Here is an 8,168-nt window from a genome sequence, read left to right on the forward strand (position 1 = left end):
AATATCATATTTTTGAATGATACTGATAAAAACGAACTTTTTACGAGAATTCCGGACAATTCGGGTGGATTGTACGCGTTTTGTATAATCAAACCCGTGTGAAAACGGAAACGAACCCTGCGATCAAACCAGATACCGAAACCTTAAAATTCTTTAATAAATCAAATCATTTTATCAATCAATATATTTACTTAAGTTTATATGATCTTACCTAATCCCGAAACATATAAACAATCAACTTGGCTAGGCTCGGGAAACGGTGAAACTGAGCCAAATCCAGTTTTTAACATTTCATAGTATACAACGTCACAATCTAAGACTATAATCATGTTCTGGGCCTAACAGCTATACCCAGACTAGTTATACAGCCCGATTTGGTTTAAACATTGTACTAGTATTAACAGTACGATACCGGTTATAGGATTCAAGCTATAATCGAGACATTCTAGTTACCGATACGTACCACCAGCTCGAACAACATTAAGGTGAGTTTCACGACCCCCACTTTCTAAACTGTTTTACGAACTTTTGGGGTGAAAAGCGTGTTTACATATACTTATATACTTGAAAACGTGTGATGATGTGGATTACCTAAGTACTAACACTTGACAAGTCCCCATAAACACAAGTGATTAACTTCGTGCCGGTGACGTGTGGATAGTACTATCGGTTTGACAAACCCAACTGACAGAGCCGGTGGGGTATGCCGGAACATGTTAACCCAGTTGCACATTGTCATTTAAACTTATTACATACTGCTATGTGGTGTTAGACATAGTACATACTTGGGGCAAAGTGGCTGATTTGCCAACGGGAGTGCATGGGCAGGGGTGGCCATGTGTTTCAGCTCGTTTCGGTTTCACTTGTGGCTTAGTATAATACATCATACACATACATATATACATACACACTGTAAACTTTACGGACTCGTGTACTGATTTCGTTGATACTCGTGAAACTTGAAAATCACCAACTAGACGTAGTTGACCCGTTTTAACATGCTTCTCAGGTAAAGCAAAACTGGAATGATTTGCTTACGTGCTTGGTGTTAGAAGAAGAGTTGAATAGCTGTGAATAGACGCAGATATATAATATTAAATAAAAAGCTCGTAAACCGGTTATGTGATTCTCATCTAGTTGTAAACATAGTACCAACCCATGTAATATGATGTAAATTAGTTTTTGAATTTCTTTATAAACAATGCTGTTGATACCAGTGTTATCTGTTACATTCCCGTATTACGCTTCCGCAACTACCTAGTCGGGGTGTGACATATATAAACTATCCATAGAAGGATCCCTAGATATTATCCATAGAAGGATCCTTAAACGTTACCCATAAAAGGGACTCTATATACTTTCCATAGAATGACGACTACATATTATCCATATAAAGAGCCCTATACTTGATCCATAAAAGGAACCATATATATTGTCCATAGAAGGAATGCGTAATCAATTATATAATATATGTATAAGGAACGCTAATTAGGTTCACAATCCTTATTTACGCTAACACATATCAAGTCTAGGTCCAATAGTAGTTTAGAGGGATTTGCGTTCTAACTTACTATGCCGGGCGTAGATATCACATACCATTCCTGTACCTTCTTACACATACCTCACATATACAATAGTTTCATCGTTGCATACGAACACTCTAAGCGTTATTCTCATCATTCATATACCAATCATACTCCTTGACAATACGTGCAATATCCAAAGATCGTTCACGTACAGACATACATTCGTTCATTAAATTCATACATACTATCACATCAATCATTATTGCATACACTTACAAGTTAAGGTAAGTGTATTAACTTTTACATTGAGTGTGCATATAGCTCCGAAAACATAACAAGGAAATGGAGCTAGAAACTCACTTGTGTTCTGTTACGCACACCGTTAATGGTTATTCCATTCTTTAGCTGGGCGCGACTAACTGCATAATAATTACACGTATCAATTAATTATCACTAACAATAACGTGGCTATAGGGACGACAGCCCCTAGCAGGGTCCAGGGTTAACCCATATCCATTAGAATTCTTTAATAATATATTATGTTAACCGATTAATCCTTATAAGATATCTTTCATCAATAAATAAAGTCCAAGGGCTTCTATGTAATTAAATTATTCTTTTCTAAGTCCAAGGACCTTTTTGTCATTCTTTCAAACTCTAATTCGTTATACAGTTCCTTAATGAATGGGGATTCTTCTTAACGAACGGATCTTTCATAACGAATGTACCTTTATAACGAATGAGGGTTCATTCGTTAGTTCTCCATTAACGAATGGTAGGGTGACCCCTAAGCTCGTCTTCGATCGGTTTATAACCGATTCCATCCGTATTTCTTGACTTTAACGGTTGATGGTGTCAGTCATCGTTTCGTGACTAAATCTATCGGGTTTGGATCCATATAAGATCATAACATTATCACCTCGGATCGATGCTCGGTTTCTTCTAGTTATTTCGGCTAGAGAAAGAGAGAGAGCTTAAGTTTGTGTTTGGGGTGGTGTATGGAATGAGTGGAAATGGATGGATTAATGGATGATTATGGTTTATATACCATGGGTCATGGGCTTAAGCCCATGGTCTTTCCTCCTTCCTTATTGATCCAAGTCCATCACCCGTATTTATTTAACTCAACACAAGCCCATCTCATAATAACTAGCATTATTATTTTAATAATAGAAACAGGAAACGGGATGTTACACCGACATTATTAACAATTGTATATCATCTTCTCGTCTCCACATGTATGTATGTATGTATGAAATTGTGTTTTCCACTTTCATATTTACAGGTGGATGTTACATGATTTATATGTTTCCACCTGTGGCATCCACGGGTCAATAACCTAGTAGATAATACAAATCTTTGATTCATTAAATGCATAATGTATGAATATTGTAAGTTATAAGCAATGTTATATTGTGACATCGTGACAAAACGAGGTATATCTTATTCATTGCATAGCGAGTAAACGATAAATCGGTTAATTCGTAGCAATTAAACGAGTAACCGAATGATACTGATTATGAACCGTATATATACCGAGGGATCATATATGAGTTATATATAAATTATAGTGGCAAACATATTGATAATTAGGCCCCAGTACGTTTAAAACCATTTAAACGAAAAAGGCTTCGTTTAACGATACGCTATGACTTTATACGCAATCGTTAACATCAGAACGAGAATTGTAGCATCCGTCAAGCCGAAAAAGAATTATGGAACACTTATATAATATGTTTAATAAATCCATGATAATATTTTGTATTTTTACAACGAGTCATTACATTTTTTCTTATTTTACAAAAATGGGCTGAAAAACACTCGTTTTCGCGTTGTTTTTCGCATCCGAACTAGTTTTCTTGCGAAAAACCAAACCTGAATTAAATTTTGAACCGATATTTACACGTGACATGAAAATTGAGGCATTAATGGGCCAAAAGAGAGGCCTGGTGGGCCCCCAATGGCCCGGCCGCAAATTATTAGGTGGGACCCCTTTGTATAAAGCTTGTTAAACAAGCTTGTCCCATATATGTTTTCATACCAATATCAAACCAAGTCAAAACTCAGCTGTGTTCTTCACCCTTGCAGCAAAACCCTTGATGTAACGATCTATTTTCATGAGATTTCAAGCTTAATTAACATGATTTAAACTTAGAAATTAAGGTTTTGATTAGTATTAAACATGTTTAACCATCCAAAAACCCTAAAAATCAACTAAAATCATGTTTTGATGTTAAACATGTTTACAAGTCAGAACCATATGTATTATTGACCAAAAACACGGATTAGAATGTTAATATAACGTTTTTACGGTTTAAAACCTTGATTTGAAACCCTAATCGAAACCCTAAATATCAAGGCTGTACTATGGATGATTTATGCTTGGTTTTGTGTGATATGATATGTAAATACACTGAGTTTGTTACCCAAGATCCGGAAAGTCGATAAAACCACCGAAAACTATCGAAAACCGACAAGGTAATTACCGTATTACTCGTTTAGGGGATGTTTAGTATTAGGTTGTGACATACTTATTGTTAGTTTGTGAAACTTTTCAGGTACATTAGGGATCATATAAGTGAGTCCCTTTTCAAATTTGGTAATGTTTTGATATAACGGAGAATATTTGGGGAATTTATTACCGTTTATTGCCGTTTATTTGGAAAAACTAGTTAAACTTCATGAACAATTATGAAATTTTTTTGAGACTAAGAAATATTATGTTAAGCTCGCTGGAAAAAGTTGGAATCATTTGGAGTTGTCTAAGTGAAGTTTGTGCATTTGCGTTTTATCGAGTTTTAACGGCCGAAAAATGCCCAAAAGGGTATCTTTTTCAAAGAATTAGGTTCTAGGAATTTTACATGGTTTGTGTTATGATAATATGACCACTTAGAAAAATTATCAGATGTTTCGGGAATCGTTTGGTATAAACGGGGTATTTATATGTTAATTATAACACATAGAATGAATTTTTATAAATAAATAGTTAATTATAAAAGTTCTAAAAATATTTTTATAAAATTCTACAGATTTTACATTATTATTACCAAAATTATCATAATTTATATGTAATTACATAATTAGTTATGATTATTTGAAGATTTAAATTATATATGTTTTAACGAAACCGGCAGTTTTGTGTTTAACGAGCTGGCTGGTATGTCAAAACATAAAAAGTGGTCAAATATCATAGTTTTGGATGAATTTAATAATAACAAACATTTTACGAGATTTCCGGACATTTCGGGTGAATTGTACGTGTTTTGTATAATCAAACCTAAATGAAAACGGAAACGAACCCTGCGATCAATCCAGATATCAAAAACTTTTAACTTCTTTTATAAATCAAATCATTTTATCAAACAGTATGTTTAATTAAGTTCGTGTGATCATACCTATTTCCAAAACGCATAAACGATTAACTTGGCTAGGCACGAAAAATGATGCAACTGAGCCAAATCTGGTTTTAAACATTTCATAACGTACAACGTCACAATCTAAGACTACTAGCATGTTGTGGGCATAACAGCTATACCGAAACTAGTTATACAGCCTGATTTAATTTAAACATTATACTAGTGTAACTATACTATATCGATTATAGGATACGAGCTATGGTCGAGGCATTATACCTAGTACACGTATAATCGATCACTACTACAATAAGGTGAGTTTCATGACCCTACTTTCTAATCTACTTTGCGAACTTTTGGGGTGGAAAGTGTGTTTACATATACGTATATACTTGAAAACTAGTGATGATGTGAATTATCTAAGTACTAACACTTGAAAGTCCCCACTAACACAAGTGATTTACTTCGTGCCGGTGGCGTGTGGATAGTACTATCGGTTTGACAAACCCAACTGACAGGGCCGGAGGGGTATGTCCGAACATGTTAACCCAGTTGCAAATTGTCATTTAATCTTATTACATTCTGCTAAGTTGTGTTAGACATAGTACCTACTTAGGGCAAAGTGGTTGTTAAATGCCAACGGGAGTGCATGGGCAAGGGTGACCATGTGTTTTAGCTCGTTTCGGTTTCACTTGTGGCTTAGTATAAAAACATCATACACATACATACATACATACATACATACATACATACATACATACATACTGTGAACTTTATAAACTCGTATATTTATTTTCGTTCGTACTCGTGAAACTTGAAACTCACCACTAGACGTAGTTGACCCGTGTAGGTTCCCAGTCGGATCTACACAGGAGTATCTCGTAACACGAGGGTGCGGAATCCCCTACGTATACGAAACGAGTGTTTATACGAGAGAAACGTAAAGAACACGTAACACGTAAGAACAAAGGTTTACTTGTTATTAGATGTTAAACCAAACAAACCAATAAACCCTAGTTGCCCAAGACTAATGAACTACTGCCATAATGCACCAACAACCCGTTTTAACATGCTTTTCAGGTGAGCCAAAGTTGGAATGATTGCTACGTGCTCGGTGTTAAAATCTGAACTTGAATCGCTGTAAATAGATGCAAGTGTTGATCAATTCCTCATGGTGATAATGGAAAACATGAATAATATGATAAACCTATAATTATATGTGTACCTGTTATAGCATGGAGAGTACTAACCGCATCGGAGAAGTATGTAGACGACATAGATGTTAGGTTGATCGAGTTCCCCTTTAGGATGTATAGTTAAGGATGGTGTTAGGGTTCTTGAGAGGAACCCGGTTTAGGAGAGAGGAGGCACACAAAATTGTATGTGTGAGATTAGGTTATGATGTTATTATTCTCTCTATATATATACACGCAAGGGGAAACCCTTTATTAGTTAATTATAGGTAATATGGTCCATCAACAATTACCAAACTAATATATAATAAGGTATAATTAATATTTTGATCTATTATAATATAAATGATTATAATGGCCATATATAAATATATATTATTATATATTAGTCTTACATTCTCCCACTTGGCCGAGTAATCATTTATTATGAGTATTAGATAACCCTGATCAGGAGTTAACACTCATTTTAGCTTTAAACTTAAACTGGAGTAGAGAAATACAGTCATTGAATTGAACATCAGCTCAAGACCCCCATTATCATACTGCAATCCTTATTTAAAACCTAAGTAGTAATGATCAAAATATTCAAGTAAGCCCTTCAAACATTTGATTTTTGTATAATAATTTGTGTATATTTCATTATGCATGCAGAACATATTAAGAGTCATATAAAATCAAAAATGATGAGGAAAATTAATAGTTAATCAATCATAGTACGATATGTAGTTGTACGTTGACATTAATAAACCCCTCATGATTATAAGCGCTTTCATAATTCTTATGGGTAATAGACCTTTAGTTATCGGATCCTTACGCATATCATGAATGTATTCGATATGAAAATTTAGATTCCTCAATTCGTTCATAAACGAATAATTAATTTCAAATCAAAATTTAATGCAGCACCTCTCAAACTGTCATTGTTTGAGAAAACATGGTAGCTGATGTTATCACAATTAGTCTTCAATATATACTTTATTAGGAGTTTAATAAAACATATGAGTCCACTAATAAATATTCAACAACATTTATTGACAACAACGTTGTAATTAATCAATATATTATGTCGTTATAACTTAGGTTGTTGTTATCAGTTCATTATGACCCCTCCATAAGATAGATTTATCTACTGGTTTGAATTCTCACTTCTTCTTTTAAGTTATAGTCTATCGTTTCTTTTAAAGATATTTTAATACACTTTTAAAGGCTTCACATTAATCTAGACAAGTAGACATATCTAGTGTGTTGAAATTTTAAGTAATATCTGAATGAGTATAGACTTGAACCTACTAAGGCTTCTACTTAATGAAGCATAAGATAATAATCTCAATGATCCTATTTTCCTCTAATTAGAGCAATATTGTTTGTTACATGTGTAAGAACCCAATTAAGATAAAACTTATAGAACAAAACTAACGTCCCTTTGGGTCTATCTAAGAATATTATGATATCTATTATGTAAGGGATATCTCTGAGATCAATCACATCAAAGTATGTACGAACAATGCTTTGACTTATGTAACATATACTTGTCAGAAGAATGTTATCTATATAAGAACAAGTTTGTTTTTAGTTTCCCCCACTCATCTTGAGGTAGGTACATTAATCCACTGGGTTTTTAATGAAAATAATTGTATAAAGATTTCATCACATTTTGATGTTTTCATTAACCCGTATATGGATTTTATTGACTTATAGACTAAATGTTTTTTACCCTTCATTTTATAACTTTTAGGTTGTGTTATGAACATATAAATATGTAAGGCGATTGTTAGTGAAAGTTGTTTTAATGTTCATATAATGTAGCTCTTAACTATTATAAGCTACTAGAACAATAATGATACTAAAAGAAATCTTTTGTAATATAGGTAAGAAGATTCTTTGATAATTGGTTTCTCCTTTAATATAACATTTAACAATCAATCATGCTTCCTTGTGTATTAACATTTGTGTTAGGATTTAATTTAGTTGTGAACACCCTTAGGTTTTTCAACAAAATCTTTTATTCTGACTTATGAAGTTTAGTTTAATTTGCTAATAATAGCTTTATTCTATCTAGAATATTGATTGATTTAATGGTTTAATTAGAAGGGGTA

This window comes from Bidens hawaiensis, unplaced genomic scaffold (assembly GCF_021521415.1).
Source record: "Bidens hawaiensis isolate Kalapana, Puna unplaced genomic scaffold, B.hawaiensis_p1.1 tig00016757_1, whole genome shotgun sequence".
NCBI lineage: Eukaryota > Viridiplantae > Streptophyta > Magnoliopsida > Asterales > Asteraceae > Bidens > Bidens hawaiensis.